The sequence below is a fragment of the Notothenia rossii genome (assembly GCF_949606895.1).
Source record: "Notothenia rossii genome assembly, chromosome: 3".
NCBI lineage: Eukaryota > Metazoa > Chordata > Actinopteri > Perciformes > Nototheniidae > Notothenia > Notothenia rossii.
The window spans coordinates 52,617,941-52,631,336 of NC_136901.1; positions in this window are offsets into that span (position 1 = coordinate 52,617,941).

Genomic DNA, 13,396 nt, shown 5'->3' on the forward strand with positions numbered 1-13,396 from the left:
AGAGGGGTCTCACTACCGGAGGCTTTGTCGGACCGCATGACAGTCTTCACCGGGGTCTTGCTTCCGGAGGCTTCTGGGGACCGCATGACAGTCTTCACCGGGGTCTTGCTTCCGGAGGCTTCTGGGGACCGCATGACAGTCTTCACCGGGGTCTCACTACCGGAGGCTTTGTCGGACCGCATGACAGTCTTCACCGGGGTCTTGAGAGGGGTATTGCTGCCGGAGGCTACTGAGTTCATGTCGGGGGTACTTGGGATTGCTACGCCCTTAAATCGTATACATTCTTCGTCTTCCTCAAGCAGAGCAGCAGTGGCATTCTGCTTCCTGGGTTTTAGACCCTGTTTTAGCCTGGAGCGCAGGGTCTTCACCTCATCAATGAGGGCATCCTTCTGAGCCCTCAATGCCACATTGTCCAGCCTCACCTGCATGCAGTCCTCTTCGTCACACTCGGTATATGGGGAGAAGGGTGGAGGGTGCACCGGGTATTCCTCCTCATTGTCTGTATCCAATAATGTAGCCATTCCAATGATGGGATTAGTCTCTCGGAGGTCATGGAGCAACTGCATGGCCACACTATGCTTCAGCCTTGCCATGACCTGATGTGCCTCATCTCGGGAGAACTCAGGGTGGTCACGAGTTACATGACAGTGTAGTTTCCTCCCAGCATACGAACACCCTGTGATGGGACAGGGTTTGGTCCGAACATTTATTCTACCACTGGCCATTTTAAGAATGATGCCTCTTTCATCCAGGTTCCGCACTGCATGTTTGTGCTTAAGGTGCTTATTCAAAGCCAGATAGCGGAGACTGCACACCGGGCATTCGGTCAACATCCTTCCAAAAACACACACAATGAATTCTATTTAAATGGTTTTCTGTTTCTCCGTTTATATGCGTTAGCCAACTGCTGATTGCAACCATGGGTCCGATGCTTCAATGCAGGGAACACGGACCAAGGGGAGGACTTGGGTTACCACCTGGTTAAAATGGTCCCACCTCCGCACCAACGCGGCTGGCGATGGGTCCGATACATTGATTGTTTTTTGTTTCATGGTTCTGCCACGAGCTCACAAGACAGTTTTGGGTACAAAACGTGGGGGTAACAGTACCTCCGGGCACTCCGTCCCGCTCCGGCTTTCGCCGCAGCGGGGGGAGGAGGCATTGAACCCCTCGCACCTGCCCCCGGAGGAGGCAGGGGAGTCAGGTACCCGGAGGCGCACGGTGGACGGCCAGGGCGAGACCGCCACACCGCACTGGAGTCAGAGTTCCGAGTTTTTCGAGCCAGGTCCCGGTGAAACGCAGTACGGAGCACCCGGCAGGAACCTCCAGCAGACCCCCCCGCGCGGTTCCCTCGTCCCTCGGAAGAGGCGGAGAGGTGGGTGTTTTTCATCTGCTGGCGGACTGCCGGGGAGAACGTGCTGCTCGGGAGGCAGGCTCAGAGTTAGTGGCAGTGGCAGTTAGAGCCCGTGCACCTGCCTTTTACAGCAGGCACGCGCTGGTATCGGGGTGGGGAGAGAAGGTAGATGCAGAGGCTGCAGAAACAGCCAGAGCCTTTCCCCTCTAACACACCCCTCATTTGGTGCATTGAACCCCTCGCACCTGCCCCCGGAGGAGTCAGGTACCCGGAGGCGCACGGTGGACGGCCAGGGCGAGACCGCCACACCGCACTGGAGTCAGAGTTCCGAGTTTTTCGAGCCAGGTCCCGGTGAAACGCAGTACGGAGCACCCGGCAGGAACCTCCAGCAGACCCCCCCGCGCGGTTCCCTCGTCCCTCGGAAGAGGCGGAGAGGTGGGTGTTTTTCATCTGCTGGCGGACTGCCGGGGAGAACGTGCTGCTCGGGAGCCAGGCTCAGAGTTAGTGGCAGTGAGAGCCCGTGCACCTGCCTTTTACAGCAGGCACGCGCTGGTATCGGGGTGGGGAGAGAAGGTAGATGCAGAGGCTGCAGAAACAGCAAGAGCCTTTCCCCTCTAACACACCCCTCATTTGGTTCATGAGCACTGGGCAGAGTCCCCTGTCAACTCTCCTTATATTCCTCCGGAGACCAGTTGGGACATGGCAGCATCCCAATTCTTCTGGTAGACCATATCGTTAAACGAGCTCAGTAATGTACTGCACAACATCACATGGGTAAAATGAGCTATATAATGCACTGCAAAATCACATTTGGTTTATTTCCAAAAAGCCTGGAAAAAACACATATCCATCATGTCCTGTAAAATATCATTCTTTGTTTATTTCCATCCTTCAGGCAAATACACATATCTTTGTCCACTCCAGGATTACCCGTAGTTTGGATGAACCGACCGCCAAGCACTGGAAGCTGGACCCGGGGAGGAGGCCCTCCGATGGCGGGTCAAATTTGATGATACCGCAGCTGGCTGGACACTAGCCGTAGAAGAACACCTGGGCGGGACCAGGCATGTCCCTCTTTGCAGACAAGCATATATGCGCTCCCAGGAGCAGAGTCAAACCCGCAGTTTGGATGAACCGAACGCCAAGCACCGGAAGCTGGACCCGGCCCTCCGATGGCGGGTCAAATTTGATGATACCGCAGCTGGCTGGACACTAGCCGTAGAAGAACACCTGGGCGGGACCAGGCATGTCCCTCTTTGCAGACAAGCATATGCGCTCCCAGGAGCAGAGTCAAACCCGCAGTTCGGAGGAACCGACCGCCAGAGCACCGGCACGAGGCCGGGCCGGCGGAGGCCCTCCGATGGTTGGTCACGTTTGCCATTCGATCAATGTCTTTGCAGACAAGCATATATGTGGTTGTTACGCAGGATCAAACAGTTAGTTTGATGAAGTAGGGTCCTGTGCCCGGAGCAAGGCCAATTGCTGAATGCCGCAGCCGACTAAGGCCGCTATGCCACAGTGGAGGATGAGAGAAACAGGTGTTTGTCTTGCATTCCGCGGCGAAGTGGGGAGGTGGAACTTCCACCCCGCTACGGAACCTGTGGTGGGACCCCTGAGTCAGACGGTTCGTCTTGGAAACGCTTCATATCGGTCGGCCTGGGAGGTAAGAGACACGCAGGGTAACGGACACGCAGGGTTACCCCCACGCAGCCCACGCAACACGGAGGAGGCAGGGGAGTCTGGTACCCGGAGGCGCATGGCCGCAACACCGCACTGGAGTCAGGGTTTCGAGTTTTTCGAGCCAGGTCCCAGTGAACGCAAGACTCCAGCAGGAGCCTCCAGCAGACCCCCCCGACGTTTCCCTCGTCCCTCCCGGCCATCAGAGTCGAACCCGCAGTTCGGAGGAACCGACCGCCAGAGCACCGGCACGAGGCTGGGCCGGCGGAGGCCCTCCGATGGCGGGTCGCGTTTGCCATTCAATCAGTGAGAAATCAGAAGAGGAAGGGGGAAAAAAAAGACTAACTTGTCTTTTTGGAGTTCCATAAAAAATGGGTGAAAATGAAAAAATGTATACGAGAATAGTGCCCCATAAGGCGGATTGAGTCCCCTGTCAACTCCCCTCACCTTCCTCCACACTCTGAAAAAGTCAGAGTTATTTTTTGGAGAACCATCAAAAAGGGCTAAAACTGTTGAAATGTATCCGAGAATAGTGCCCCATAAGGCAGGTAAAGTCCCCTGTCAACTCCCCTCACCTTCCTCCACACTCGGAAAAAGTCAGAGTTATTTTTTGGAGAACCATCAAAAAGGGCTAAAAGTGTTGAAATGTATCCGAGAATAGTGCCCCATAAGGCAGGTAAAGTCCCCTGTCAACTCCCCTCACCTTCCTCCACACTCTGAAAAAGTCAGAGTTATTTTTTTGGAGAACCATCAAAAAGGGCTAAAAGTGTTGAAATGTATCCGAGAATAGTGCCCCATAAGGCAGATAAAGTCCCCTGTCAACTCCCCTCACCTTCCTCCACACTCTGAAAAAGTCAGAGTTATTTTTTGGAGAACCATCAAAAAGGGCTAAAAGTGTTGAAATGTATCCGAGAATAGTGCCCCATAAGGCAGGTAAAGTCCCCTGTCAACTCCCCTCACCTTCCTCCACACTCTGAAAAAGTCAGAGTTATTTTTTGGAGAACCATCAAAAAGGGCTAAAAGTGTTGAAATGTATACGAGAATAGTGCCCCATTAAGGCAGGTAAAGTCCCCTGTCAACTCCCCTCACCTTCCTCCACACTCTGAAAAAGTCAGAGTTATTTTTTGGAGAACCATCAAAAAGGGCTAAAAGTGTTGACATGTATCCGAGAATAGTGCCCCATAAGGCAGGTAAAGTCCCCTGTCAACTCCCCTCACCTTCCTGCACACTCTGAAAAAGTCAGTTATTTTTTGGAGAACCATCAAAAAGGGCTAAAAGTGTTGAAATGTATCCGAGAATAGTGCCCCATAAGGCAGGTAAAGTCCCCTGTCAACTCCCCTCACCTTCCTCCACACTCTGAAAAAGTCAGAGTTATTCTTTGGAGAACCATCAAAAAGGGCTAAAAGTGTTGAAATGTATCCGAGAATAGTGCCCCATAAGGCAGGTAAAGTCCCCTGTCAACTCCCCTCACCTTCCTCCACACTTGAAAAGTCAGTTATTTTTGGAGAACCATCAAAAAGGGCTAAAAGTGTTGAAATGTATCCGAGAATAGTGCCCCATAAGGCAGTAAAGTCCCCTGTCAACTCCCCTCATCTTCCTCCACACTCTGAAAAGTCAGTTATTTTTTGGAGAACCATCAAAAAGGGCTAAAAGTGTTGAAATGTATCCGAGAATAGTGCCCCATAAGGCAGGTAAAGTCCCCTGTCAACTCCCCTCACCTTCCTCCACACTCTGAAAAAGTCAAGTTATTTTTTGGAGAACCATCAAAAAGGGCTAAAAGTGTTGAAATGTATCCGAGAATAGTGCCCCATCAGGGCAGGTAAAGTTCCACTGTCAACTCCCCTCACCTTCCTCCACACTCTGAAAAAGTCAGAGTTATTTTTTGGAGAACCATCAAAAAGGGCTAAAAGTGTTGAAATGTATCCGAGAATAGTGCCCCATCAGGCAGGTAAAGTCCCCTGTCAACTCCCCTCACCTTCCTCCACACTCTGAAAAAGTCAGAGTTATTTTTTGGAGAACCATCAAAAAGGCCTAAAAGTGTTGAAATGTATCCGAGAATAGTGCCCCATAAGGCAGGTAAAGTCCCCTGTCAACTCCCCTCACCTTCCACCACACTCTGAAAAAGTCAGAGTTATTTTTAGGAGAACCATCAAAAAGGGCTAAAAGTGTTGAAATGTATCCGAGAATAATGCCCCATAAGGCAGGTAAAGTCCCTGTCAACTCCCCTCACCTTCCTCCACACTCTGAAAAGTCAGAGTTATTTTTTGGAGAACCATCAAAAGGGCTAAAAGTGTTGAAATGTATCCGAAAATAGTGCCTCATGAGGCGGATTGAGCCCCCTGTCAACTCCCTTACCTTCCTCCAGAGCCAGTTCAAAAACTTTTAAGTTTGGTAAGAACCATGCTGGGGGGGTCTCCAGGCAACAAAATGTATCCGAGCCAAAGTGCACATACAGCGGATGAATTCCTCCATGAAGTTACACAGCCGTTTTTTTTCTGAGTCCTCTCAAAAACCGGGTTTCCGATTTCGTGCAGAAGGTAGCTTGTAAAACATGAACGTTTTTTTACAACGGAGGAGGGGAAGTCTGGATTCCCCTCTCCGTTGTACCTTGCAACGGGGGACGAAGCGCCGAACACTTTTCCCCTTCTCCCCTTCTCAGATCCCCTCTCCCATGTATTTTAAAAGTTCATTTTTTGATTATTTTAACATATAATTGACCGTTTTCTTTCATTTTTTTCTTTCCACGGGTGGGGGCCTATGGCAGGCTGCTATGAGCTCCAAATTTGTCCCGATCATCCGGGATTTGTGGATAAGCTCCATAAACTGACAAAGTCATCCAAATATGTCGCTTTTATAGCCCAAAGATATATAATGCAAATACATTAAAATAGTAAAAGGTACGATTGTGCTCGGCATTAACCGGAATTTGATTTATATAGCCCCCAAAAAATGATTAAAAATCATTTTCGTGGGGAAAAGTGTTAAAACGCCTGATTAAAGCATTTGCGGGACCCCAGCGAGCTCCAGACTAGTTGCATTGTGTCGGGGACCCTGGAGAACGATAAGACCCATCATTTAAATACAAAAAACACCATTAAAAGTCACTTTTAGGGGCAAAAAACAGCCTCTGTCCACTTCGTTAACAAACTGGAAGGCAAATGGACAAAAGTGTGATTAAAGCATTTGCGGGACCCCAGCGAGCTCCAGACTAGTTGCATTGTGTCGGGGACCCTGGAGAACGATAAGACCCATCATTTAAATGCCAAAAACACCATTAAAAGTCACTTTTAAGGGCAAAAGACAGCCTCTGTCCACTTCGTTAACAAACTGATAGGCAAATGGACAAAAGTGTGATTAAAGCATTTGCGGGACCCCAGCGAGCTCCAGACTAGTTGCATTGTGTTGGGGACCCTGGAGAACGATAAGACCCATCCTTTAAATACAAAAAACACCATTAAAAGTCACTTTTAGGGGCAAAAAACAGCCTCTGTCCACTTCGTTAACAAACTGATAGGCAAATGGACAAAAGTGTGATTAAAGCATTTTGCGGGACCCCAGCGAGCTCCAGACTAGTTGCATTGTGTCGGGGACCCTGGAGAACGATAAGACCCATCATTTAAATACAAAAAACACCATTAAAAGTCACTTTTAAGGGCAAAAAACAGCCTCTGTCCACTTCGTTAACAAACTGATAGGCAAATGGACAAAAGTGTGAATAAAGCATTTGCGGGACCCCCGCGAGCTCCAGACTATGTGCATTGTGTCGGGGACCCTGGAGAATGATAAGACCCATCATTTAAATACAAAAAACACCATTAAAACTCACTTTTAGGGGCGAAAAACAGCCTCTGTCCACTTCGTTAACAAACTGATAGGCAAATGGACAAAAGTGTGATTAAAGCATTTGCGGGACCCCATCGAGCTCCAGACTAGTTGCATTGTGTCGGGGACCCTGGAGAACGATAAGACCCATAATTTAAATACAAAAAACACCATTAAAAGTCACTTTTAGGGGCAAAAAACAGCCTCTGTCCACTTCGTTAACAAACTGATAGGCAAATGGACAAAATCGTGATTAAAGCATTTTGCGGGACCCCAGCGAGCTCCAGACTAGTTGCATTGTGTCGGGGACCCTCCGCAATGATAAGACCCATCATTTAAATACAAAAAACACCATTAAAAGTCACTTTTAGGGGCAAAGAACAGCCTCTGTCCACTTCGTTAACAAACTGATGGACAAAAGTGTGAAAACGGCCGAGCCGCTGCTCTCAGGGCCTCAGACTCACAGGCACACACACACACACACACACACACACACACACACACACACACACAAACACACACACACACACACATGCAGAGATCCAGGATCAGGAATCCTGGGCACACGAGTGTTAAAAGTGCGTTAAACTGTTTTAATCCGATTATTTTACCCAGGATTAAGTGTTTGCAAGGCGGGGGAAGTATTCCTGCAGCCCCTCCATCACGGTGGTGATGATTAGAAATGATTTCCAGGTCAGAAAGCGGTTTTTAAAAGTGGCCCAAAAATATTTCAATCTGTTTAAAAAGCACAAAGTGATTTGAGTGCAGTTCTCATGTGTCCCCACAGGAGGGCGCCTCGTCCCAGGGAGCACAGTGCTTTCACAGTCAAAAATACAACCCAAAAAAGGGCAAATCGATGGATTTAAAGCACAGGGAAGCTCCGCACCGCACACAGGTACATTCCTAAATCCCCACCATAGTGACCACGGTGATTTAAACTAGTTTATGCGGGGGAAAGAGTGCTGAAAATCGGATTAAACCCTGCTCACAGTGTGGTAAGAGCCAGATTGTTTCAGAGAGTAAGGATACCATGGACCATTTGCATCCAAAATGATCCATTTAAAAGCCATGTGTAAGGGGGGGAAAGTGCAAGTGCAGAGAGGAGCCTGAAAATGCCTCTCCAGGACCCCGGGGAGCAGCTCCCGGGGCTGGAGATGGGGAGACATGTGGCTCACAGGCAGGCCTGGGGGCCCCTGCAGAGCCCACAGCTGCTGGGCATCGACAATGGAGGTGGGCAGTCCACCTTTCAGCACCCACACTCGGCCCTGGCACCCGCATATCCTCTCTGAAGCCAATCTACAAGAAGCAACTATGCCTCCAAACTCTTTGCTTACGGCCATACCACTCTGATCACGCCCGATCTCGTCCGATCTCGGAAGCCAAGCAGGGTCGGGCCGGGTCAGTACTTGGATGGGAGACCGCCTGGGAATACCCGGTGCTGTAAGCTTTTTTTAAATGCAGCTACATACATGGTGACAAGGTACGATTTATACCCTAAAATAGCATGCTAAGTGTGGGTGGATTAGTTTCAAAGCATGCACACTCTGCTCGTGTCAGACTTCCATCAAATAGACCGGGGAAAACACCTCTCATTAGCCCCTCACAGACCACCAAAGGACGGACTAAGCAGCTCCAGCACGGCTCCCTCACATGGAGCTCAGGTTATTTCATACCTCCAGGAGAGGGACGGGAAAACCTCCTCTCTGTAGCCCCTGACATAGCCCCAAAGGACGGACTAAGGACCTCCGGCAACAGTGGCACTTCCATAACCTCGTGCACCGTGAGACCCCGGGCCCCCGGACTTAAGCACTCCCCCACGGACTAAACCCAGATGTTCACACCCTGCAGAATCTCATGCCCCTGGTCACCTTTAAGGGGGGGTGGATTTTGCGGTGCTTTACCGTCCGAACACAAGCATCAATATTCGTCCTCCTTCACAGCAGCAGCAGCAGCAGCAGCAGCAGCAGCAGCAGCAGCAGCAGCACCTGCCCTGCTGGAGGTTCACACTTTAACTTATTTGTATTCGTTTTTTTTTGTTCCCCCCCTCTGCCTTACACATCCTCCCACGCTCGAGCACTCCTCACTCGGACTAAACCCCTCCATGCACACCGCCAGAACCAGAACCTCACGCCCCTGGTGACCTTAAAGGTGTTTGTCTTTGTTTGTTTTTGTATTCCACATAGACAGGCAGGTGTTCAGCACCACGGACAGAGCCTGCCCGCTGCTGCTGCTGCTGCTGATGTAAGGTGGAACACTTTGAGTCTTTTTATTTTCTCTTTTCTCCCTGCTCCTGCACACACCTTTTGTTACCCTCCTCTGCCTTACACATCCTCCCACGCTCGAGCACTCCTCACTCGGACTAAACCCAGATGTTCACACCCTACAGAACTTCATGCCCCTGGTTACCCTAAAGGGGTGGATTTTGCGGTGCTTTACCGTCCGCACATCGGCATACATATTCGGCCTTAGTCATGACACTACCACCCCTTCTTTGGAGGATATTGCAGGATATAATTTAACATGGAACCTCTCCTGGAAATGCACAGAGTATGTCCATTTCCAGGAGAGGTTACATGTTAAATTATATCCTGCAAAATGACAGGCACTGTATTTGCCCCTGGGAACCTTCAAGGTTATACTAATGTTTTTTTTTTATTTTTTATTTAATTATCACACCACTTTTACAAAAACAGTATACAAAATAAACATAATAACAACATGATTAACAGGGGCCTGGGGGCCATATTAGCCGTCTAACTTGTACAGTGCACCGGGGAAAAAAGGTTGAGTCCACGGCCCCTTTCCCCTCATCAGGAGTACCAATCGGTCCTGAAGAAGAGGTATCGCTGCTCTCCGCCCCTGAATCCTCTTCGGAGGTAGCTGACGGTGGTAGACCTCCTTCTGATGATGATGCTGCTGCAGCTGCTGCCGCCGCCCTGAACATGGAGCGGATCTTCAATGCCTCCTTTATTCCAGGCGTATTCGCGTAGAACCGGTCTGCAGTGCTTACGTCGTGGCACATAAACCTAGCCAGAATCGACCTGCTTTCTGGATCTTGGTGATGCTTGATATTGTCAGCCAGGGCAGTGCGCAAGATGGTGAAGGTGACGGCTGTTTCTAGCCCAGCATCAGCCCAAGCCCTCTTCAAGTGAGCGTTCAGGTTCTTGGAAGCCTGCTTCCCCGATGTGAAAAGGAAGAATTCATTCTGAGGACCCGACAAGCCCTCTTTTATCCCCATCCACCGCATGACCCAGCTAAACTCCTTTATTGTAAGCACCAGCTGTGCTTCACCAAATGTCTTGGCAGTCTTGTGATCCTGCACGTGGATGATGTAGCCCTCAGCAGTGCCCCTTCTGTCCGCCTCAAAGACCTCCGTGTTGGTCATGTTTGCATACACACCCGGACGGTGGCCATACAGGAGGCTCCAATGGAGGGTTAGATAGCCATATAGCAGGTACTGGGTGATTGAGGTCGGATTGCTAGCCATCAGGTCAAGGAGATCAGGGATGCGCTTCTCAGCGGCCGCCATGGCGGCGAGAAGCTCCGCCTGGCTCGGCAGACGATCCAGCTTGTCCCTCTTCACCTTAAACTGGTGGAGAGTGACAGACTTTTTCAAATCGTTAATGTTGGCTTTCACCTCTCTGATGATGTTGGTCATATCAGACTGGGTGAGCCTGCACCCCCGGAGCTTTGATGCAGACAAGTACCTCAGGAAATGGTTCACAGTCTTCAGGAACAACAGCGATGTTGTGACTGTCCGGCCTGACTCTGAAATATACTTGCTCCAGCCACGGACCCTCTTTGTGTCTTTTAGAAACAGCCAGTCTGACAGCCGGTCAACACCATGGGCCATGAATACTATGAAGTTCTTTATCCGGCTGACATTGGACATACAATGCTCTTTCCGTTTTACTGTCGGTGCAAGACCCTCACAATGACCTCTGTATGTCTGCATGTACGTCTCCATGCTTTTAGGCAACGTGATTTCACGCATGGTATTCCGCAGTCCCTTCCCAGTGCACCATTGATTTTGGGAAGAGGGCCAGTCCTTAGCCAGATTAGCTTTCAGCTTATTGGAGACAGACGCACGGGTCTTCTGGCATACAGGGGTCTCACTACAGGAGGCTTCTACGGACCGCATGACAGTCTTCATCGGGGTCTTGCTTCCGGAGGCTTCTGGGGACCGCATCACAGACTTGAGAGGGATCTCACTCGCAGAGGCTTCTATGGACCGCATGACAGTCTTCACTGGGGTCTCACTACCGGAGGCTTCTGGGGACCACATGACAGTCTTCACTGGGGTCTTGCTTCCGGAGGCTTCTGGGGACCGCATCACAGACTTGAGAGGGGTCTCACTACCGGAGGCTTTGTCGGACCGCATGACAGTCTTCACCGGGGTCTTGCTTCCGGAGGCTTCTGGGGACCGCATCACAGACTTGAGAGGGGTCTCACTACCGGAGGCTTTGTCGGACCGCATGACAGTCTTCACCGGGGTCTTGCTTCCAGAGGCTTCTGGGGACCGCATGACAGTCTTCACCGGGGTCTCACTACCGGAGGCTTTGTCGGACCGCATGACAGTCTTCACCGGGGTCTTGCTTCCGGAGGCTTCTGGGGACCGCATCACAGACTTGAGGGGGGTCTCACTCGCAGAGGCTTCTATGGACCGCATGACAGTCTTCACCGGGGTCTTGAGAGGGGTATTGCTGCCGGAGGCTACTGAGTTCATGTCGGGGGTACTTGGGATTGCTACGCCCTTAAATCGTATACATTCTTCGTCTTCCTCAAGCAGAGCAGCAGTGGCATTCTGCTTCCTGGGTTTTAGACCCTGTTTTAGCCTGGAGCGCAGGGTCTTCACCTCATCAATGAGGGCATCCTTCTGAGCCCTCAATGCCACATTGTCCAGCCTCACCTGCATGCAGTCCTCTTCGTCACACTCGGTATGTGGGGAGAAGGGTGGAGGGTGCACCGGGTATTCCTCCTCATTGTCTATATCCAATGATGTAGCCATTCCAATGATGGGATTAGTCTCTCGGAGGTCATGGAGCAACTGCAGGGCCACACTATGCTTCAGCCTTGCCATGACCTGATGTGCCTCATCTCGGGAGAACTCAGGGTGGTCACGAGTTACATGACGGTGTAGTTTCCTCCCAGCATACGAACACCCTGTGATGGGACAGGGTTTGGTCCGAACATTTATTCTACCACTGGCCATTTTAAGAATGATGCCTCTTTCATCCAGGTTCCGCACTGCATGTTTGTGCTTAAGGTGCTTATTCAAAGCCAGATAGCGGAGGCTGCACACCGGGCATTCGGTCAACATCCTTCCAAAAACACACACAATGAATTCTATTTAAATGGTTTTCTGTTTCTCCGTTTATATGCGTTAGCCAACTGCTGATTGCAACCATGGGTCCGATGCTTCAATGCAGGGAACACGGACCAAGGGGAGGACTTGGGTTACCACCTGGTTAAAATGGTCCCACCTCCGCACCAACGCGACTGGCGATGGGTCCGATACATTGATTGTTTTTTGTTTCATGGTTCTGCCACGAGCTCACAAGACAGTTTTGGGTACAAAACGTGGGGGTAACAGTACCTCCGGGCGCTCCGTCCCGCTCCGGCTTTCGCCGCAGCGGGGGGAGGAGGCATTGTTCCATTCGCACCTGCCCCCGGAGGAGGCAGGGGAGTCAGGTACCCGGAGGCGCACGGTGGACGGCCAGGGCGAGACCGCCACACCGCACTGGAGTCAGAGTTCCGAGTTTTTCGAGCCAGGTCCCGGTGAAACGCAGTACGGAGCACCCGGCAGGAACCTCCAGCAGACCCCCCCGCGCGGTTCCCTCGTCCCTCGGAAGAGGCGGAGAGGTGGGTGTTTTTCATCTGCTGGCGGACTGCCGGGGAGAACGTGCTGCTCGGGAGCCAGGCTCAGAGTTAGTGGCAGTGAGAGCCCGTGCACCTGCCTTTTACAGCAGGCACGCGCTGGTATCGGGGTGGGGAGAGAAGGTAGATGCAGAGGCTGCAGAAACAGCCAGAGCCTTTCCCCTCTAACACACCCCTCATTTGGTTCATGAGCACTGGGCAGAGTCCCCTGTCAACTCTCCTTATATTCCTCCGGAGACCAGTTGGGAAATGGCAGCATCCCACTTCGCCTGGTAGACCATATCGTTAAATGAGCTCAGTAATGTACTGCACAACATCACATGGGTAAAATGAGCTATATCATGCACTGCAAAATCACATTTGGTTTATTTCCAAAAAGCCTGGAAAAAACACATATCCATCATGTCCTGTAAAATATCATTCTTTGTTTATGTCCGCTCCAGGATTACCCGTAGTTTGGATGAACCGACCGCCAAGCACCGGAAGCTGGACCCGGGGAGGAGGCCCTCCGATGGCGGGTCAAATTTGATGATACCGCAGCTGGCTGGACACTAGCCGTAGAAGAACACCTGGGCGGGACCAGGCATGTCCCTCTTTGCATACAAGCATATGCGCTCCCAGGAGCAGAGTCAAACCCGCAGTTTGGAGGAACCGACCGCCAAGCAC